This window comes from Sturnus vulgaris, chromosome 16 (genome assembly GCF_052056855.1).
Source record: "Sturnus vulgaris isolate bStuVul1 chromosome 16, bStuVul1.hap1, whole genome shotgun sequence".
Classification (NCBI taxonomy): Eukaryota; Metazoa; Chordata; class Aves; order Passeriformes; family Sturnidae; genus Sturnus; species Sturnus vulgaris.
This window is the reverse complement of record NC_142258.1, coordinates 5,234,525-5,257,775: the sequence shown is the minus strand read 5'-3', so window position 1 is coordinate 5,257,775 and position 23,251 is coordinate 5,234,525. Positions and strand designations below refer to the sequence as shown.

General features: G+C 46.8%; 1 long non-coding RNA gene across 1 annotated transcript; it reads right to left on the bottom strand.

The window, feature by feature from the left end:
• Positions 1 to 1,507: 1,507 nt before the first annotated feature.
• On the bottom strand, positions 1,508 to 22,679 carry LOC148221889 (uncharacterized). Its single transcript, XR_015807140.1, has 5 exons — positions 22,468 to 22,679; positions 7,618 to 7,833; positions 4,648 to 4,731; positions 3,356 to 3,507; positions 1,508 to 2,639 (listed from the first exon to the last, which is right to left on the bottom strand). It is a non-coding gene; the product is annotated as an uncharacterized LOC148221889 (long non-coding RNA).
• Positions 22,680 to 23,251: the final 572 nt, after the last annotated feature.

The following is a 23,251-nucleotide window of genomic DNA, read 5'->3' as shown; positions in this document are numbered from 1 at the left end:
GGACCCTCGTTAAAAGGTTACTTGGCTGCAGATCCTTGTGCAATTAAGTGCAGAGGGGACGGGAGCCAGCGCTGCTTTCCCAGCCGAACCTCTCCAGCCAACACCCCCCTCCTTCCCTGGGTGCTGCCAGAAGTCTGTGTCCAGCAGCTCCACGTGTTTCATTTTCCACTGAGCTTTCCCGTGCTTCTTTGAGTTCACCTGCCTGAGGTGAGCTCTGAGCCCATGAGCTCATTGCTCCTGCACTCCCCAAAAACCCCCTGTGCAGGACAACTCGAAGAAGGGACTGAGGTCCTGGGCAGTGGCAGAGGGGGAGATGACAACATCCAGGCACGTAAATTCCTAATCAGATCTCTCACCTTGGCTTTTGCCAGGCGAACAGTTGGGTTCCTGGCAGACAGGACACTGACCTGAGAACGAGGACAGGACATGCTCTGCCAGGCCCTGGGGCAGCCGGGTGGCCCCGTGCCAGCACTGCCAAGTACCAACCTCCCTGCACAGAAGGCAGGGCGGGATTTGGGGCAGGGCAAGAGGGAAATTGGAGGAAGGCACAGAAAAGGTCCAGAAAGGGAAATTGGAAATTAAAAGGTAAAGAAGGGAGAATTTGGGTGTGAGGTTTGACCCAGGGGTGAAGAGGAAATTGGAGATGGCGAGTTAAAAGGGAAAGGATGCTGAAGAGATCAGAGAAGCTTTTTGTTCCTGTGCAGGAGATACTGATAACTGGAGGAAAAAACTTGAGATGGCAATGTAAAGATTTAGGGGAAGGCAAAACACCCTGCTGTGCAGATAATCTGGGAGATGTGCACGTACAGTGGGTGGCATGAATGTTACCTGACCCCAAAGCCCCAGGAGAGCAGGCAGGGAGCACTTTGGTGTGGCTGTACCTGTTGGAGCAACCAGCCCCACCAGGCAGGAGCCTTGTGCTTCATCTGCATCAGAGACATCTTCCTCCTTTGTTCATGCATCTTCTGGGATTTTCAGGAGAACATCCCATACCTTTTGGGAATGATGGAAGACTGTTTCTAGAGACTCCCTCCACTAGGAATGGGGATGAGTGCAGGCCCAAGGGAAGGTTTTTGGGCACTGGGGAGCATCAGGCAGGCCCCAGTGAGTCTCCTGGGGAAGAGAAAGAGCATGCAGGGGGAGGAATGTCAGAGGAAACTAAGAAATAGGTCTCCATCCATTACTCTGCTGGGCGGTCCTTTCGAGTCACTGGCTGGCTTTGTTCTCACCAACATCTGTGAGAGATTATGGATGCCTTCCTCGCTGAGGACATGGACGGGATCTATAAATACCAGGAGCCAGGGTTGCTGCTGTCAGAGGAGAGCTGTGCCTGGGTGGCCTGGAGGCCAGCCGCACACAACGGGCAGGGAATGCAGGCTGTGTCCCTAGCAGGCACCCCGGGGAGGTCTGGAAGGACTAGCACAAGGTGGTGACACCACTGGCAGGGTATTCCCTGGGATGTGCTGATGCAAAGCCAGAGACAGCTGGGAATGCAGCCAGGCACTGGGAGCACAGGACTGGGGAATCCTCAGCAGCAGTTCCAGTGCAGATACCTGCTCCTCACTTGCCTTGGGAAATTAATGTAGTTTTTCACCTAAAACTAAACTGACCCCTACAAAGGGGCAAGGTTTATTCAGAATTTTAATTTATTTTTTTTTTAATTTGGCAGGGACCTCAATAGCCATCTCCTGTAAAGCTGAGATAATACCTGCCCAGACACCATGGCAAGGGCACTGTTTAAAGAACACAGAGCAGAGCTGTTAATGCTCCATCCTCCCAACTTCCCTGTGTCAACACCACTCCCCTGAGACCACCCTCTAATTCCTGACTCCACCCCGGGCTCTTGCTCTGAATGTCACGGGACTTGGTAAGGGTTTATGCAACTCTAACACTGTCCAGCAGGAGCTGAACTCTCCAGTGACACATTGCTTGATCATGTCTTTGTTCACTCAGCTTTTCCCTCCAAAAACGGATCCTGGTTTTATAAGCTGTTAGAAGCCTGAAGATCCAGCACTACACTAACATGTTGTTAGCCACAATTATCCCCTTTCTGACAAAGGATTCCTCATTAGGGCTGTTGCATATTCATCGGTAGACTTTGCCAAGCCTTGCTTTGTTTTTCAAGGTCGAGGATTGCATTTCTTTGGATTCAATTCCCATCCTAGACGTAGATTACAAGGCAGGAGAGGAGGAGGCAGCTGAGGTTGCTGGAAGCGTTGAATCCTCCTGGTATTGCTTAAAACACTCACCAGTGTGTGCCAGACTTTCCATGCAAACCAGCCACTCTCCCAGGGTTGGTTTGGTTTGGTTTTGCCATGTGAACCAACCACCCTCCCACCTTCCTGGGCTTGGTGAGGTGACCTGGGCAGCCTCAAAACTGAGCCTGGCTGCAGCTGTGATGTGCTGAGATCAGAGAGTGGAGAACCCCTAGGGTTCTCAGGTGTAAAGGGTGAGTGCTGGGCAGGGATTTTAACCCAAAACACACTCCCAGCACTGAAGCATCATGAGGTCCAGTTCAACGTCCTCCTTGAGGGACCAGTCCCATTGGCTGCCACAGGAGAAGGGACAAAAGGGACACTTAGGCAGGATGAAATATTTCACAGAGGAACTTCAGCTGGTCTCCCATGATGATTCTGGCGCTGGGGAAAAAAAAAAAAGGGAAGAAAAGGAAAAAATAATTACTTCTCAGCCTCTAACCTTTCCAGCAAGTAACTTTGTAATAAATAATCCACATGTCTCTCCAGTGCAATCCATCAGCAGGAGTGCCTAATTACTTTAGACTCACTTTGAAAACCCTTCCAGTGACACTTTCAGATAAATAAAAAATTAACATGGAACTAAAGCAGTAACCCAGAGAAAGTTTCTCCACTTTTCTCAGCTCTCTCCAAGTCCGGGCTGATGCCTGGAAGGCTCCATGCCCAGGGATATTTTCCCCTGTTATGCTGAAAGGTGAGTGTGGGTTGCAGTTCACAGGTAATCAGCCATGGAGTGTCCATGGGGACACCCTACTCCAGATGTGCAGATGTTTGGAGAAATACCTGGAGACAGAGTCAGTGCAGGTTCTGCGTATGAAGACTTTTTTCCTTAATCCTTTCCTCTGGAAGTTTCTACTGTTTGTTTCTAAGAGTGCATTTTGGAGACAAGGAAGCTCCAGTTTCCTTCTTGGAGTTGTTCATTGACCCTCAGTCTTCTGCATCTCCCCTTTCTCTCTCATTCCTAAGATTACAGCTGTGAGGAAAGGCACCTCTAGGCTTGCCTAAAGTCTGACTGGGATGACTTTCACTCTTTGTACCCCACACCCAGCCCACCAAGATTGAAGGACACCTGCTATGTGATTTCTGCACTAATTCTGCACCTCATTTCTTTGGCAGCTGAAGGTTGGAGCCTTCCAAGAAGACTTTGTCCAATATCTTCTTCCTTATCTTCACACCCCACTTCTGCATTCCCTTCTTTGCTTCTCTCATCTCTGCTTAGAGCCTTGGGCAATACCCAACAAGCATTCAGAAACTAAAAAACAAGCAAACCAAAAGAAACAAAATTAAATATCTGAGAAAAGCAGGCCCAGAACCAATAAGTTCTGATTTCACTGTAGGTTACTGCAGCCAAGGCAGTCATCTGTCAGGGGAGGAAGATGCTTAAAAAACCTCCACAGGAGAATTAATTAAACGAATTTCACTCTGCCAATTGTTTGTTATTTTTGCTGACCTCACCAAGTGGATTAATATTTAATTAGCCTTTAGGAGAAGTGGAAAGCACTTATTAACCTGTTATGTCAATCTGTCAGGCCTGGGGTCTCAGGACAGGCACTGTTACCGTGAAACAATAGAAATCAAGGTCTGTTTCTATCAGCCTCAGCTCTTTTCCCTGTTGGAAAGTGGCTTTTTTGGGGGAAGAGAGGGAGGGAACCCACTATGCCTAGCCGAGGGGTCTCTACAAGTGAATGTGACAAATGTAGGTATCTTTTAGAGGCCAGAGCAAGAGCTAAGGAAGCCATATGTGCTGTCCCAGGTGCAGGTGGGAAGCACATATGGATAAATTATCCCCTTGGAGGTATTTTAGAACTCAGGCTAGATTTCATTTGGTGCAATGCTGGTGACTGGGGGGAAAGGTTTGGGCTTTCCTTCACTTTTCTTGCTTAAAGCACTGCTTCCTTTATACTGTGTTTACAGTTATCATAGTTTAAGAAGTGCTAAACTTGGTGTTGACACATCCTCATCAGTGGGGAGATGCAATCGGGCACTGTGTGACACAGAGGTCTCGGGTGAGTCTCCGTTAAAGGAAAGCTCTAAAACAGAAAACAGGATGAACACAGATGGCAGAACAAGAAACCTGTCCCCACCAGAAGGTCCCCGTCCAGCATCTGAGCTCACATAAAGCTGGTGAGTCCCACCCTGGGATAAACGACCACGGCTGCTTGTCACGGGGGCTGGGTCTGGCCCAAAAGAAATAAAACCTCAAGCACAATTAAACCCCTAGGAAACATCCTCAGCAAAACAGTTACATTAATGCTGTGTACAGGTTAGTGAGGCTGGGAGGGGCGTGGAAGGAGATAATGGCTGAAGTGCTAATATCTTGGTGGAAAAGAATATCTTTGGTGGAAATTCTCCCAGATGCTGGACACAGCCACAACCTGACATCTTCACTTACTGCTCAGAGAGGAGCCAGAGTATCTTCTCCAAACTTCCCCAAATCCTGATGGACCTGAGCATCACACACAGCTTCGACTTTGATCTGGTGAATCAAAATTAAACCTCGGGTTAAAATCACCCACTGGGTCTCAGTGTATTCAAAACATCTCCAGAAAACCCAAGCAGCATGCACACCCTGGATTTGCTGTATAGCAAAGACACCAGAGAAATGCCAACCACCACAAGAGCCAACCTCCCCTCAGAGAGGCTTCAGCAGACAGCAAAAATGACAAATCATGATCAGGACAATATGGGGCTGTTGGCAGTGGGCAGGGGCTCCTGAGTCCCCTTCAGTCTCTGTACGAAGAGGCAAAATGGGCAAGCAGAGGCAGGAGTGTCTGGAGATGAGCCCTGGGTGTGTGGCATCACTCGGGCTGCCAAGGGTCACACTCCTCTCCCTGCAGTCTATGCCAGCTCTCCCAAGCTCTGTCCAAGCCCAGCCATGTCCTGCCTCATCCCCCAGGGCAGGGACAGGGACAGGGACACTGCCTGCAGACCCTCCTGCCTGGACCTGGTGCCCTTACTGCTGCTCGGTGACAGGCCTTATCATTTATTATTATTATTTTTTCAAAATTAAAATCCTCCTGAGCTTTATTAAATAGGGATGCTGATAGGTAATTAAATCGCAACTTAATTAAATCTGCCGGCTCAATCCAACCACAGCATGCTGGCTACTCTGCAATCCCTGTGAGAGGTGCTGTCGGTGGAGGAGAGCATTGTGAATTAAACAGCATCACGCCTGGCACTGCCACCCCCCTGCCAGGCAAGGTGGGAAGGGGACCGAGGGGCTTCTCCACACATCCAGCAACCCATTGCACCCACGGGGGACCTGCCCTGCCTTTGTTAGAGCTTTTCAGGCAGAGGCTGATTCCTTCCAGTGTGGCAGGACCAAGCCAAGGCACTGGAGGCAGGTGGGGTTTGTGCCTGCCTGCTTTGACACGACATGGTAGGGCTGAGCATGAAATGGTGGGCAGGCAGGGAGGACTGTCCTTCACTGGTATGCAGCACCTCTGTGGGGTGAAGGCCGTGGTGAGAGTCTGGGATTGCAAAGATGGGAATTTGGATGAGAGAAGGGTTCTGGCTGGGACATTTCCCTGTGCTGGTTGTTCCTTCTGCACTTTGGGGTAGAGCAGGAGGTGCTGTAGGGTGCTGTGCATATTGGTGTTGAGTGTGGTGAATGCTTGCTCCAGGGGTCAGAGGACAAAGAATCCACTGGAGGAGGCTCCTGTGATCTGCTGCTGTTGCTGGTGGGTTTTGCAGATCCAATCCTGCCCTGCAAATGCCAGCCCCAGCCCTGGCTCTGCTCCCCAGACTTTGCCTTCCCGTCTCTCTGGCTCAGCTGCTCCGAACAAGGGGCCAAAGGCAGCGACATGGAAAAATAACCAGGCAGTCTTGCTAAATCATCAATCTGCTCGTCCCAAGGAAAACAGACCTTGGAAAGAATTTCCCTTTTCTCTTTTTCCCCTTTTTCCTTTCAACACAGGCTGAGCTCGCTGCCTTTCCCAAACCTCAGACACCGTGGCTGGCTTTTCCCAGCCCTGGCAGGCTCCAGGCAGGGATGAGCAGCCCCAAGGACAGGCTCTCTCCCTTCCCACATCACGAGCTCCCCTTTGAGGAGGCACCACCTCACCTAACAGCAGAATCCCCATGGCTGGAGAGACCTTGCTCTCCACACCTTGGTGCCACCCACCCTGCTTTGCCAGACCTGGCCCTGTGCCCACCTCAGATGAGCCCTGCTATACCACACTGGTGGTTATTCCTTCACCCTGCCCACAGGGCAAAATAACCACTCCTGCACACAGAGGATTTTCTTCTCTCATGCAGCTATGGCCTCCTCAAAGTCCCAGCAAGACCCTTGAGCTCTCCTTTGGCTGTGGAGCCCCACAGCGAAGGCACCACGCCCCCAAAAGGGGGAGGTCTCACAACCACAACCACCTTGAAAATATTCCAGGTCCCCCTGCAATACCCCAGGAGGTCACAGAAAAAAAAAGCTAAAATGAATAAATAAATAAATAGCTTGAAAAGCAGCAACATCTAATGAAAGCCAAAACCCCAAAGAGATGGACAAGCTACAGGGAGCCTATTCAAGGGTGACTTTCACGCAGTAATCTTGGGAGATCAAATTCCTAATCTGCTTTCACCTCAGAGACAGAGGAGTGAAAGTCCTACCAGGATTAATGTTTAATGCTTGACTTGGCAGGTGATGGCCTGTGTTGGGACGCTTGGGTTCCCTGCTCTGCTCTGAAAGGGACTGGGACCTGAGCTCAGCCAGCATCCACCCCGGATATTGGGGATGACCTTACTCTCAGGAAAAGGTCATGGAGGGGTTGCCAAGTTCAGGATTCCCTGTTGATCACTGGGGCTGCAATAACAGATGAGTTGTCCTGTCTCTCTCTGCTGGGGCATGTGAAACTTCAAACCTCCTAATTATTTTAGAAGCACTGAGGTGAACTGCTGGAACGTGGCTTCGGGCAGGGCAGTTGTGAGAAAAAGCAGCTCATTCCTGCTCCTGGTGGGGCACATGTGGCAGGGAACTGCTCTGCTGGAAGCCTCAGCTCCTGTGCTCCTCACTGGGAAGAGACAGGGATTGAAGGAGAAATGGGTCAGCTGCAGAGGGACACAGGGGGACACAGCCTGTGAGACAAGAAAAGACCTTAATGAAGATAAAGACACAGGCAGACTCCAGGACACACAGATCAGCAGCTATAAACCCTGAGCAACTCTCTGAAACAAGGGTCATGTTAACAGAGCCACTTGTGGAGAAAGCTTAATTTTCTCTTCTCTGCTACCAGGAGACTTTCTCCCTTGGCACTACACAGCCTTATTTTGAGGGTCTGCTTTGAAGGCCAGACATCCACAGAACATGGTCAGGTTTCCAAAAATATACTACAAAGGTTCCCAAATCCTTAACTCTGGGGCAACAACTCACCTTCAAGTAATGAATGGCCAGCAGGTTCTCAGAACAGAATTACTTTTATATTAGCAGCTATATGTGACCTGATTTTAGCTTCTGCAGGAAAGCAATGGGAAGCAGTAGAAGGTTTTCTCTGAGTAGGTGTCCTACTGTGCTCTGAAGCTCTGGGAGATGCTGATGATGAACCTTCTTCTATCTCTTGAGAAAATATGTATGCAGAGTAGCTCAGACCTCAAAGCAATAAAGACAGAGGGGTTAGTTAATAGGCAGTAGGTGTTTTCAGAATTTCACAGCCAAAAACCCTCTTGAAAACAGGATGCCTCGTCACACTTCTGGAATAAGAAAGTTCTGATCTGTGTCTTAATGTCACCATTGCCCTATCACATGAGAGCAAATCTATTAAATCCTGATCCAAGAGTCTGGACAATTAGGGTTTAAGTCCAGAAGAATCTACGTTTTGCAGTGCAGCCCTTCTCTTCTTCGACAGATTGTTTGTTTTGTATTCTTTCATGTGTCCCAGGTGGTGCTGGGACATGTCAGACCACTGGGCAGCTGGAAGTTATGGGACAAACCACAGGTAATTTGGCAGGAGAACATTAAAAAGCAAGAGGAGGAAACTATAAATTCAGAGTGTAACCACCATAAAGTATTCCCTTAATTCCCAGCCAACCTCTTAAAAGCACAGATAGCTCTTCCCCCTGCCCACAGGATGCCTTTCCCTCCCTGTAGGGTGTCATGTTATGGCTCAGACCACAGAATGCCATGGGAACAGTGACCCTGATGGGTTTCACATGTGTTGCAAGACCTGGTGGAGTCTCTGCCCTTTCCCATGCTGGACTTCCCTTCTGTGCAGTATCAAAGGTTTGTCCTCTCATGGCCCTGCTTCATTCCTCCCTCTGCTGAAGGGCTCATCCTTCATCTTCTCATTGGTAAAGATGAACCATCTGCCTTTAGAGGTGGGAATGTATCATAAGCCTGAGTTCTAAACAGGCTGTAAATCCCATGGCAACATCTATGAACATTTATGAAGCTCCTTTTTGAGAAAGTAACACAGAGGAGCCATCAAAACCTTGCCTCATCTCCTTCTTGTGTCTTCACAGGGCTGTGGAGCCTGGAGAAGCTGCATGTGAGGTTGTTTTGCTTCTGCCAATACTGACAAAGTGTCCAAACTTTACTACAAGCAGTTCATGGAATTGTTCCTTCCACTTAACTAGAGTTGAATTTCTTCCACCTAAAAAGCACTGAAGTGTCTAAATCACATTTTCAAGAGGTCTGTATAAACCCAAATCTCATAGATTTTCCTTCCAAACTGTTACCCCAACAAAGCCTTTTTCTCCCAGCTAGACCAGTATCTTCTCATTTTCACTTTCTCTCCATTACCTCCATTCTGGTTATCTTTTAACCAAGGATCATTGCCAGATTCTCATTCTTGGTCATGTTTTAAGGGCCAGCTTTTTCCCTCTGAGGAGGGACAGGAAATATTCTGACCATCTGACTTCCATCTCATTTGAGCTGGTCACCTCCCTGTCCCATGCTGAGCCAAACCAGTAAACCAGTGCTCTCCTGTCTTGCAGGCACATCTGCCTGGCCCTGTGACCATGGGTTCAAGTGCACAGCAACCAGTGGTTGGGAAATTAGCCATATTTCTTGTCAACTTCATAGCATGAAACAGAAAATGAGTTTCTGAGGGAAATTGATGGAAATCTGTTTGTAGTCTTGCTTCAAAAAGAAATTATAAGTAGCAACTTAAAAATGACACAGAAGAAACTGCAGTGGAATTAATTTTTTAAAGGCCCCTTTTTAAGAGACATTTGAAAGATTTTTGCAAGAAAACACTCCACTGATCTGGCCATCTTATCTCACTTACTGAATATGACTGGTGAGCCTTCCATTTCTGCTTCAGAGCCTATTTATCTCCACTGCTGCCCTTAAAGGCAAGCACCTCTGATGAGGATTTAGTTCTAGCATGCCAATTGTTGAAGAGGAAAATTCACATTCAAAGTTTTCTTGTGAATATATAGATGTTTTAAACCTAGTCATATAGTTGAGACAAGTTTTCTGACACCAAATATTAGCTAAAGAGTTGATCATGCACAGGGGACAGCTGAAGAATTAAAAACGTCAGGGAAGACCAAACAGAAGGGGACTTTTTGAAAGCCAGAAACAGCTGGAGCCAAGCATGATGGAGCAGAAAAATACCAGTGCAAGGAAAATGGAGTATAACCCAAGAAATGGTGATGGGAAATAAGAAATGGGACTGTCAGACTATGGGGAAAGTAAAGACCGAGAGAAAGGGAGTGAGATCAAAAGGCTGGAGTAGCCAGAAACAAAAAAAAAAAAAAAAAAGAGTAGATCTGGTGTTTGTTATCTTGGGAAAACACCAAAGCATTTTCTTTCTGCAAAGCTATTTTTGAATGCAGGCATGTTGCAGAACAGTAAGAGAAGATGGAAGAGAAGACAGTATGTCTGAGTGCTGCCAGTGAACTGAGGGAATGCTAGATGCATGTTCTCCACCTAGGAATTTCTAGGTGTTCAGGTTCCAAATTGTGTTGGGACCTTGTATCTCACCTTAGCTCATGTGACCTGCAGCCATCAATTATTTTGGTGTTGTTGAGCCTCTAAACCAGCTGCTGGCAGCAGGGTGTGGGGAGCACAATATCTCACAGACCTTGAAAAAAGTGCAGAGGACTCCCAGTTGCCCATGTGCATGAAGCATGCTCCTTCTCCAACACCAGTCCCAAGGGAAACAGCCAGGAGGAGCTCCGGAAGGTCAGAATGCAATTAAAACTGATGAGATTTTCTTAATGGGTGCATAGGAAAATGGCTCTGCCTCTTGGGTCATGCCTCTCCCACCCACTCCAACCATCCCAGACTCTCCCAAGTGTCCCCTCCTTCCCTGTTGGTCCTCCTGTGGCCCTTCTCATTGATATCATCAACCCCTCTGGTGTCCAGGTCCAGTGGTTGGGGGGACAGTTGGGTAAATGTGTAAGTCCTGAGGGGAGGGGATTTACACCTCGTGCTGCCCTTGCAATGAATTACCAGGGCTGTTAATGGGCTGGTGCCCCAGTGCCTCGTAAATCGTGTGACTGAGGCCCAGCAGTGATGGGGGGCTTTGATCTGGACACGCTGCCCTGCCATGGACAGGAAAAGGAAGAGGTGATTTTTCATGGGTTACTACTCCTGCCTCCAAGTTTTCCACTCTGCTGGAACTTTGACAGTGCCTAATAATCCATCAGTGAGGCTTTCCTTGCTCTGCTTCCACTCCATTACCACCTTCGTGTTCCCATTTAGCTCCTTTCACACGGACCCCGGAAAGGCTGCCTGTGTCCCACCATTCCAAAGCAGTTTGGAGGGTGGGAGCAAGGGCTGGGGTCACTCCACACACTTCCTCTGAGGAGAGGAATCAAAAAGTGAATGCTGAGATGAAGGGAAAGAGTTATGTCGTGTCTACAAAGCTTGGAAGAAACTCATTGACAAAACCTTTAAGGGACTCAGAGGAAAAACAAAACAAGGCTGGGATGTCACTTGGTGAGAGGGTTAGATCTCCTGGGGTTCATTTGGGACACTCTGGAGATCTGCCATGCTGGGACAATATGGGTTTTCTACAGGTCTTGTCACATCTTCCAGCCATGCCTGGTGTCCTGGATACTTTAAGATGTCTCGAGTACTGCAATCCATTTGGGTACCTGAGCAGAGTCTTTTGTCACCTCCTTTTTCACCAAGGGCTGCCTGTTCAGATTTATTCTCTAGGTTCATCATTTCTCTTGATTGTCCCTTCCTTCTATCTCCTATAGATTAGACCAAGAGATCGTATGCATTCGATTTTGTGTGTTCTGCCTTCTGAATGGAACTGAATCCTCGGAACTGCACTGTTTTCTTAGACTAATGAATTCTTTGAGGGGGGTGAAAACCACCTTGGTAATAAATCCAGACCGTGAAGCCTTGATGTATCTGTTTTTCTGTTCGTCTCCACTGCTGCTAGACAGAATTAGCCCTCACCTAATACAGAGTGCAGACTTGATACAACCTTGTTTAGCACAATTGGTCTGAATCCATTATATTGACAATATCAATTTGTGTAATTCCTGCATTAGGATTTTGTACTAAACTGTATTTGAAAGGAGCTGTTGACCTTGATTAGCTCTTTAATTGTGGTTAAAATCCAAAGTAATTCAGATATCAGCCTTGACTGTGGAAGGAAAGGGCCACGCCACGTGACAGTGCAGTCAATAACTGCCACATTCCCCACGGACACATCTCCCCTGGTTTATGGGCTCTGGGTCTCACCACTTTCACAGTGCATCCATTTGCCTCCACTTTGACCATACCCTTGGGGCTTCACCTCTCAAGAGCGTGTTGTAGGAGCAAGCACTCCAGGTCTCCTGGACACATTCCAGCTGAATTATCCCTGTGGCTCACACCACCACTGCTTCTGCAGGCAGGTGGGATCTTTTCCTTTTTTTTCCATCCTAAACAGGACTGTAACAAGGCTGGGAACTACACAAGGGCTGCTCAGAAAGAGATAAAAAGGGATGCCTGTCAGCAAAACTAAATTTCGATTGCAAATGTTGCCTGACTCCCTTCGTGGTCTCTTAGCAGCAGAAGAAAAAGAGGAGCATGATTAGTGCACATTAAGAAGTCCACAGCTGCCTTTCAGAGCCCAGGTGTCTGCAGGGAATGTGGAATGGTGTTATGGGAACCCTGGGGAAAGGATGGACAGGCCTGCTGGCACCAAGCTCTTACCAAAACTCAGCAGGAGCTGGGTGCCTCATTCTGTCAGGTCTGCAGGAGAAGATCAGCTGTGTGCCCAGAAGTCTGTGCTGGTGTGCAAGTGTTCTGTGTGAAAAAATGCCAGGCAGAAGAAAAGGACACTTCCAGGACTCCCATGTGCTGAAAGGGAAAATGGATGGGATGAAGCCTGGAGGGGGGGAACCCTTTTAAGTCAATGAGGAATTCTGCCAGAAAACAGCAGAAGGAGCAGTTCAGCAGGAATTACAGAGAAGGAAAAAAAAAAAAAGTCTGGCAAGAGATACAGCTTGGAAGATGGAGCACTTCATTTTGGGCAAACTGAATGTTTCAATTAAAAATGACAGAGCTGCGATCCTTTAAGAGCAGTCAGAATTTAATAAATTTTTCATGAATGGGAGCAGCCTGTATCCTGAAGACCTGACAAACTCTCTGCTCTTTGGAGATCATATGTTCTGCTGGATCTGTGTCTTCCTGGCATCAGATGGCACTGCCAGCCACGGATCAAAAGAAAAAAGGCACAAAAAGGCCCACCAGGCATCTTGTGCTACATACAAGTGCAGAATAGAGTGTGCAGAGAGGAGATGGATGCCTGGTGCTACAGCAGGGAGGGAGAGGGTTCATGGGGAGGAAGAGCAAACCAACACTGGAGAACAGGACACCAAGGATGAAAGAACAGGCTGTGAAGAAAACTAATATCAAGGAGAGGAGTTTGTGAAAGACAAGAGTAGAGCAGTGGAAGTGGAGGGAGGGAGGAGGAAGAGGGGGAGGGAGGAACGTCCCCTCTGTGCCTGGGAAAAAGACAATAAAAGCTACGGACTCTTGTCACGCAGGACAATCCCAGCACTATTTACTGTTTGCTCATTTAACCTGGTTAATTTTTAATAATGTTGAAATTTTCATTTTAATAATTTAGGTAAATTATTTATTAAACCACAGGATAAAGGAATCATAGCAATTATGAATTGACAGTGTTACCTGAGGCTCATGAAAAGGTAAGGGGTTTTGCAAAGTCCTTGTTATTGGATAAACATTAAATTAGTAACAACTTCACATCCAATTCAAATTACCTTCTTCCAAGTCTAAGATTGCTCTCTCTCAGTCTCTCATGGGAAAGAGCCCTGTGGGCAGAGAAGGTGGCAGGAGCCAGGTCCCATGTGGGGCTCGGATGTTCCTCCCAGATGTCCTGGAGGAGGGGATGAGGCAGTCTGTCCAGCAGAGGATGGCAACAAGGTGACCTTCACTGCTCTGATCATGTAAAAAAACCAGCCTGGTAATAGAGAAGATTACTAGATGGGTCTTTTCTTGTGACTTTCAGAAGAGTGGTGGCTTTTCTGGTGCAGAAAATGCCAACAGAAGCATGCTGGTACTTCCTAACCTTGCTTATATAAGGGGTCCTTGCAGCATTTTGCTGATGCAGACTCCCAAACCAGCCCAGTGACCATGGGAACAACTGTCTGATGCCAACTCCCTCATGAAGTGTTCCTGAGGAAACACAGATCTGGTTCTGCAAGATCCCAGGGATGCTCTGGAGTAGTTTCTGTGTAGAAATCCAGAGGCTGCCACTCGAGGAAAGCAACCTTTACTGAGCAGAAGTTGGGGTTCTGCAGAGACAGCTCTCTGCTTAAATAATTGTAGTGGGATGGCAAAATAAAGCTTTAACTATTTGGAAAGTGAAACTGTTGAACTTTAAAAACACCTAGGGAAGGTGGCATCCAGATACTCTTAGAAAGAGCTACAAGTTTTGCTTTAGAGTGGAAATCTAAATGGAGGATGGCAAGAGGTGGGAAAGGGAAGGATAAGGATGGGAAATCTGGTGGCCTCGACCAGGAAAGTCCTGCAGCATTTGCCCAACTTTCAGCATCAACAAAGACCCACAGAATTCAAACCAACCATCTACAACTTAATAGCAATCCCAAATTTTAATTGTTGCAATGAATCAGAGCCATGTTTGCAGTTTCATATTTTGTGATGTTTAATTTTCAAGCATTTTGTTTTAATTACCAGTTTCTAATAATTTTTATGTTAGCTCTGAGTGCCTTGCCTACATTTTCTTCTCAATAATTAAAACTTTTTAATAACATTACTTTCAATCAAAGAATTTCAATTTATCTTCTAACTTAGTTCTACCCTAATAAGTTTTTTTCCCCTGGAAATTTCCTAGCATTCAGTAAAGGAAATAAGCATTTCTGAAGAGTCGTATTTTTCCTTCTAACAAATTGACAGCTCAGCTGCCTTGAAAACATTATTTGGCAAAGCAAAAAGACACAGAATCCCAAGTATTTGTACACAAGATGGCTCAGATACAAATCTGTTCTACCTTCTCTTTGGTTTAAATAACAAAAGCCACTGACCAGTGTGTGAAAAACAAGTATGTCCTGTAGGCTTGAGAAAACGCCCTCTCAGTTTTGAAATCTGTTCAATCACATTTTTGTATCATGCCTGACAGGTGAGAGAATACAACCTACTAACTGAGAAAACAATGTTGAGCAGAGTATACAATAGTGCACAAAGGCTTAATTCAACTGCAAGGCCTGCCTGCTTTATAATAAAATAAAACAGCCTCATTGCAAAAACCAAAAACAAATGAAAACACAATTGTTCAGTCTCTGAGCTTCAAATTATTCTAAACTTGCCCATCTCCTGGGTTTATAAACTGCCAGTTTCCAAATTCTGGAGGATTTAGCAAAGTGTCTCTGAGGAATGATCACACCTCACAGATGAAATCACAGACAAACCTCAGAAACTCATAGGCAGAGAAGATATAGGAGATAAATATGAACCATGGAGATCTCACTAATATGCTAAGGCACTCGTCAGCATTGTGGACAGCCCATTATACCTGGATCAGCATATTCCTGAGAATATCACATTAACTGAAAACAAACAAAACACCAGCCATGGGCATCTCGGCTCTCCTTCCTTTGCCCTCGATCTTCTCTCAGATTCTTCTTTCAGGAGATCAAGTGATAAATTTCAAGTGTAAAAACATTTTGTTACTGTGACTCAATGACAAAGAAAAAAATTTCACCAGAAAATGCTTATTCTACAAAGCCATGGGGTTTGTTAGGAAACCAAGTGTGCCGAACATTTCAATGAAAATTTAGCAGAATCCTTCATGCAGGTAAAGTCCAAGTATATATTTCAATTCAAGCAATGTTTTTGCTCTTTCTTGGTGCATAAGGACACTATTTTATGTCACAGATCTTTTTCCAAGATCATGATATTACAGGATATATTAAGTTTGCTCCTTTCATGATCAGTTTTTAAATTTTGGCTTTTCATTCCAGTATTGAAACTTCTTACAGAAAGTCTGAACTTTTCCTACTTTGGAGCCTAAATTCACACTGGGAGCATCATTACTGCCATGGAGCTGGACCCTCTGTAAGCAGCTCCTGATCCTGAAACAACAACTCATTCAGGGCAGGCAATTCACAGCTTCTTGAAGTTCCTTTCTACAAAATTCCTGTTCAGTCTAACTTAAGACAATTTGACACCTTCAGGTGTTCCCCAGTGTCTAGGCAGCTATCAAGCCAGGGTGGAGTGATGCTCCTTTGAGTGGAGGCTCCCATCAGCTCCTGGAGGCTGGAGGAGCTTCTCTTCCCCCAAAGCACCTCTATCTCATGTGTTTTTGTCCAGAGAGTGTTTTCTTTGCGGGGTGGGCATAACCAGAAGAAGATTTTGCAGTTTTACAGCTCTTACCAAAGAGGAGAATGTATGTACATTATATTATCTGATATATTTTGTGCTGCCCAGCAGACAGTATCAACTCTTTGGTGAAGCACATACTAAGATGAAGGTGTCAGAGCAAGAAACAATTAATAACCACATCTGATTACTTAGAGCAACTCTTCCCAAACACCTCTTTGGATAAGAGGACTAACTAAGCTCTCTGTGCTCTTCCATCACTCTTGGATACTCAAGAGTTCCCATTTTTCAGAGATGGGGTTTGATCCAAAGCCTAACAGAGGATGAGAAGAAGTCTTCCGTGGTCACCTCTTGGCTTTGGTTCAGTTCATGGGCACACAGAGGGCATGCAGAGATATTCAGGAGCAGCACAGCTGGGGATGACAGCAAGCCCATGCTTTTCCTGCAAGGGAGCTCCTGAGAAACCCAGTGTGACCAGTGCTGCTGTTTCCCAATGCAAGATACCCCGCTGTCTCCAACCCCACATGCTCAGTACTGCAGCCCCATCTTCCACCCTCCTTCCCATCCCTTGCTCAGACAGGCACACTGCACGTTTGTCTTTAACTTACCACCTTTTTTTTTTTATTATTTTTTTTTCAAAATGGAAAAAAAAAAATCTCCCCCTTCCCTGTCCCTCCCTGCCATGTTCCCAAGGTGCCAACTAATCTCCGATGCCCAGCTTGTACACAGCCACCTCTAATTGCTCCTGCATTTTCATCTGGTGTAAGTTCAGCCATCGCTACAGCTGCCCCTCCTCCCTCCGGGAATTCACACCTTCATTATCACTCTTTACTGCAGAGCCGTCCGCAGGCTCCCGGCTCCGAACAGCAGCTCCGATAAAAAATAGAGCAGCTTTTCAGTGGTTTCAATTTTAATTACCAGCATCAAGGCAGCTCGCATTCTCACCAGGCTGTTTCGCACTAATTAAAGTGAGGAGGAGTTTATGGAAGGGACACCAACTCCACTTCACTCCCTCATCTATTATTTACAGACAGTAATACAAATAATTTCCAATTTAAACAGTCTGAGCTGGCCAGCAAAGAGGAGGGAGAGGTGGGGAGAACGCTAAGCAAGGAGAAACTCAAATAAAGAGCAGAAACCAAGAGAAGGGAATGGAAAATCGACTCCCAGTGCCCTCTAGTGGGATGATTTCCTGAGGGGTCGCAAGGTTGGAGGTGTGAACATGCCCAGGAGGCCCACCGAGGTGCCAGACATTGGTTTCTCCTTGCCTGGCCTCACCAGTGACCTTCAAGATGTGATCAAGCAGCAGCAAAAGATCTTTTTGCACGAGGGTCCAGTCCCAGCTCTGCAGCAGTGCAGGGCTTTAGTCCCGTGCTGCCCATCACTGGTGGGGCTTCATCCTTCCCATGGGCATGGAGAGGTGCTGTTGGAAATGGGCTCTGAAAATCCATCCTGGGTGGGCTCTGAGCTGGCAGACACCACGCTGGAGGGTGCCCAGTGTTGAAAGCACTGGTTCTGATGGGGTGTGAACAAAGGATGAAGTTGGGCTGTGGATCATGAATGGGATTTTATGGGAGTTGTGGGAAAATCCCCTTATCTAGAGGATGGGCTGCCCACATGGATGATCAGCTCTGTAAATAGGGTTTCCCAAAGCCAGGATTGTTTTCCTGCCTGGTCTCTTTCTCCCTAGATGAGAAATGTTCTCCATCCCTCAGACTGGCTCTGTTCAGCCTCTCACAGTGCAGCATGTGTCAAGCCTAGAAGTTTTATGGATTTGGAGACAAAGCCTGAGGATGGGCCAGTGCAGAGGTATGTGGTTCCATACCCATGAAAACACTGTCTGTAAACAGGGAATAGCCTCTGGAAGACCCCACTGCACAGTCAATTTTACCACCTCAAGAAATGAAAATGCAATAGTGTCTCATCCATGTTGCTTTGTGCTGGTCAGCATGGATGAAGGGATATATAACCCAGGGAATTAATATAGCTCTGGTCTTTACAGGGCCCTGAAACCATGTCATCTGTGGGTCACATTCAGATTTCATTTAAACCACTGCTGATCAGGAGTAACTCCAATAAGAGCAGCGTTCCCCTGGATTTACACCAGGCTAAGGCAGATAAGCCTGAAGATCAGTGACTGAAGTAGAAGAAATTTCAACATAAATGATGTTACTACAGAAAAGTACCTTGATTGAAGCACAGGTGTTGAATGTTAATCACTGTAGGCTTCATCCAGCATCTGTGTAAGTCAAAAGCAATATCCCATTTACTGCAGCATCTCAGGATTGGATCAACAGCAGGCAAAAACTCAGAGACCAAATCATCTTTCTCTTGTACTACTACTAGAGGGTGTGAAGTGCCTGGGACTTCAGTGAAGGCATTCCTGATTTATGCCAGGGTGCAAAAAAGAATCAGGCCCTATCTTCTGCTTCTTGGGTGTTTCCAGGGAATAATGATGGCATTTGGAGCAATTTTACCTTGAGATTATCAATTCAGACGTGGGCCAGGCTGGGTGCCAGATACCAAAGGCTAGCTGCTGATATGAGTAGGGTTCTAGGGTATGATAAAATTTTCCACTGGTACAAGAAGAGCAAATACTTCACAGATCCTCTTAATAAAAACACATTAGAGACTACAGCTTGAGGTACACTGCTCTCGCCCCTTTGGCAAAGACAAGACTTGAGGCAGTTGCTTGACTTTTGCTAAAAATGTGTGAGCTCAGCCCTGGAGAAGTCTCCCTCTCTTTCTGGGGCTGGTGCTGAGGAGACCACGGCTGCAGTTACAGATGGGATTTGACCAGGATGAGCATGGAATCCATTTCCCCAAAATGCAATTCCTTTGTGCTAGCAGGGGTCAGGTTGGTGATCATCCCAGGGGCCCGGGGTGAGTCTCCATAGATTTTTTGCTCCACATCAGACTGTGCCTGTCCAAAGAGAGGGGAAGAGGCTTGCTCACATGCTGCTGACTGGTCAGACCCAAGGCAATGCTCACTCTACACATGCTGGCAGAGCCCAGCTCAGCTCTGGCACCTGCCAAATGCAGCTGGAAGCACAAATCATTTCATAACTGCTGGTGTTTGTGTGGCTGCGCCTGGGTACTCCCGTGGCCAGGCCTGTACGTCTCTGTTATGGGCAACTATTTACACTAAAAAAACCCAAAGAAATACAATGTCATATTTGCTCTCATCTGGATTCATGAGATGGATTTTGTTGCATTCTCTGTGGTGAAAACCGGTCATTCGTGTCTGCAAATAAACACAGCCATTTTGGCCCCAATCAGCTCCTCTCCAACAGCATCAGTTAATTGTACTTTGAAATCCCTTTTTCTGTCCTAAAATGTGCCTTCTGATCATCCTCTCAGAGCAAATATGGTAAATAACTAACCAATGTGAGCAGCCACCAAGCCATAAACATTTTACAGATGTTCAGCCAACATCCATGAATGCAGACAAAAATTCCAAACTCCAGCCATGTGCAATGAGCCTGGCCCAGCTTGGAGGGGGATGTGCAGCTGAGTAGTTGGGTGCACTGTAAATGTGCCTGGTTAGTAAGAAAGGGCTTTTCACCACAGATCACAGGGAGCCCCTTCGTGGAGCTGAAATGCCTTTGCACCAGTCTCTTGCTCCCAGCCAGAAAGTATCTCTCTCTCTGATGAGAAAAGGGGTTTTTCTAATTTATTGCTTTTATGGGATTGTTCCTCCACAGAGGCACAAATAGCAGCATATCAATAAAGCCAGTCGTTTGAAGTTGGATATTTCCACCTCTGTCACAGCAAAATAATTAAAAAAGGATTCACAAGATCATAAATTGCATGTCACCAAGGACACAGCCTCCTTAACCCTTTAAAAGCCAGGCTGTGCCCACCCATGGCCCATCTTACTGAAGGCATGAAGGCACATTTGTTATTTTTAGCATCTCAGTCACAAGGGCTTTCTTGTCTGGAAAGAGATACAGTAAGAACCTGTCTGCACAGGGAATGAACTGGCTGGCTGGTGGGATCCTAGCCCAGCTCTGGTATGCAAATGCACATATAGGTTTGATTTTCAGCCAGGCAAAGCAGGAGCTGTGCTGCAGACCTGCAAGAGCCCAGCATTTAGTCACATGGAAGTTAAAACATGTTACAGGCACATCAGGCATTGGGGATAACATTTTCAAACATAGTTGACGAGTGGCAGCATGAAGAGGACCTAAAATCATTTGTTCTCGGTTAAAAGTTCCTCTGGCTTCAGCTAGGTAATAGAAAAGGGTGGAGGTCATCTGGGCCAGAAACTCTTGTTGTCCTGCTGATCCCTCCCCAGCCCAGATACCCCCTGAATCATTGAAAAAAAAAAGTTAATGCAAGAAAATGAATTAATGTTATTTTCTAGGCAGGTTACAACTTAGTTCCCAATACAACGGCCAGTGCTCCAGCCTAATTTGGTTACAGTCGAGGTTAGCAGCCACTGTTAAATTCTGGAGGTCACCTCCTGCCCTCTTATAAATCCAGAGAACTCTGTGGAAAAGGCTGAGGGTGCAAATCTGCAGGTCTGAGCCCTGATGGCACGTGGGAGCTGGGCACTCTCCAAAGTATCAGGGCTCAGAGAGGCACAAGAGTGAGCAATGTCTGCTGAGATGTGGGCAAGGGAAGGAACCAAGGGGGCAACTGCTTTTTCCTGGGGGAAAACACAACCTCCAGACAGTGGCAGGCTGTTGGTTTGGTGTTGCTTTCATAAAGACCACTCTTGAAGCCTGCAGAGTCTGCGGCATCAGGAGAAATCCCACTGGAGGTGGATTAGTGGGAAGAACGGAGCTGAGTTAAGCGTGGTTTATCACAGGGCAGTGTAATTATATTACACATATCCCATGGCTACATCCACTAGCACCAGCATGAGAGGGAGGCATGTGTGTTTGCCTTCCTATGGCCTCCCAATCCAAGACAAAAAACCCCTGGAAAAGAGTTGTTTTTTCCTTTTTGTTAGTCCAGAAGAAGATGATGGAACCTATTTTTCCCAGCCTGAGATTTCTTGTGTAAGCTCCTTAGAGGAAGAAGTAAAGGAGTCAGCCATTGTGGTATCTGCTTTTGGTAACATAACCTAAGTTTTCACGGGAAGAGTGAGATTTGGGACGTGTTACTCCATTATCAGAAGCTCAGGCAGAAGTGATGCAGGTACAGAGGGTCTAAAGATGTCTTTTTCCTCAGCAAAGGGTTACTTGCTCTACTACAGACTCAGAATGTCAGAGGAGCTCAAAGTCTTTATGCCTAAATAGCTTCAGTTTTGTAATGATCATCAACAAACACAATAAAATTAAAACCTTAAGCCAGGAAAGCAGATGCAGAGCAACAACACGACGGGTGGGTGCTTGGTTTTAACTAATACCCTCTCCCAAGCTCACACTCTGCATGGTTGTAAAATCAGGAGCAGACCCCAACCCTCGGGAGCCCTGCCCTGCCTTCTGGTGTTCTCTCAACATGACACCAAATTAGGACCCTTCAGTGGCAGAGGCACAAACCAGGCAGACAGGACTAAACGGCCCCTGGATGCAGGATTACCAGGGCTTTGCTGGAGGATGGGGCAGCACAGGGAATTGCAGCTCCCTTCCCATCACAGCCAGGCAGAAAGGGCCTGAGGAAGAGGCTGTGCAGATGGAGAAGGGCAGCAGCTGAGCCCCATCTGGAGATCCCTGGGGATGTGCCAGAGAGGAGTGGGACATGCAGAGGATGAACTGCGGTGTCCAAAGCAGGACCAACAAACGGACACATCTCAGGGAGGGAGAAGGTGCCTGGCACGTGGCTCTGGTTAAATAGAAGGAATAGAGGAGACAGAAAGGGTGGCTTACCCTCAGACTGACACCAAGTGTCTGCAGGAGCAGCTGGTTTTCCTGACCCTCTCTGATGCCACCATGGGGCAGCAGTTATTGATACCCTGTGGGTTAATTAATGCATTAAGGATCCTACAGAATCACCAAACCCATTTCCCTCTCCTCTCCTCATGGCCTCCAGTCTACCCACGGGTTAGACTGAGCTCTTTAGCAGGCCACGAAACAAAGAGATCTTTACTTCCACTGGAAACCTTCATTCAGGAGTCCACAGACTGAAATAAGTTAAAATCAGTTTCCTAAATGGTAGGAATAAATTGCTGCCCTTCTAGACAATTTTTCCTATTATCTACCCAAAATAAAGCATATAGATAAATAATGAGATCTTACAGTGCCTATCAGAATAGCTATAATAAGCATTTGAGCAGGATGAAATACTGTCTTATTAGGAGAGCTGAAGGTGTGAAGTTTGCCACCAGCTCCAAAGGGCAGAGATGCTCATATGACAACTGTCTCTTAATATCCATTAGCAAACTGATGGCTAATATAAGAAAACCCTTCACATTATCACTAATCCATCAATGGTATTCGTGGGGCTCCCATCACCATAACCCCTGAGTGCCTCCAGCATCCCTGCAGCAGATTATTATCCATGGAGAACCCAAATAATTCTTACCTGAACCTCTGAACAAGTGATAAGGAGATCTGAAGGAGGGGGAAAATCCTTCTTTTCCATGCTGGACAAAGAGTCTTGATGACATTTGTTGGTCTGAGGGCTGGGTGACCCTCAAGCTGGATCCCAGTCCTACAGAACAGGGCTGTTCCAGGGGAGGGTTATCTGTGCTCATGCTGCAGCACCAACAGCCAGACCGTGTTGGGACAGAGGGCTCTGAGAAAACCTGTGGGGAGATGAGTGAAAATGAAATTAAGAAAATGTGTCTTTTCAGATTTTTCCTAGTTGTCCTATTTGGTTTTAGGATGAGCTGGGGGTGAGGGTGTTTTGGTCTTGAGATGGCCACTGGTCTCTGCCTCCTGGAAACCCCAAAGAGGCCAAAGCAGAAGTGGAGGAGTGACAACATCAACCCTGTGCACCAGGAATGGGGCCAGAGGCTGAAACCTTGGCTGTGGTTTCGAGAGCTGTGGGGTCACCAGGTGGGGTTTCTCTGGGCTGGCAGAGACCCTGCTGGGACCCACAGTGATGTCTGCAGCAAACCAGAAAGGTCAGGACATGGAAAGTGGGATTCAGACAGGGCCAAGCCCTCCAAGCACACCACAAGCATATGTGACACTCTCACTTTTAATTTAAGAACTAGGAAAGGCTGTTGTACTGCAGCAGACATCAACTAACCCCTCAAAAAAATAGCTCCAACCTCTGCCTGACTCACAGAGCACACCTTTTCCCTAACTTCATCCCTGGGACCCAAGGGAGGCAGCGTGGGGTTCCCAGGGGAGCCCAGAAC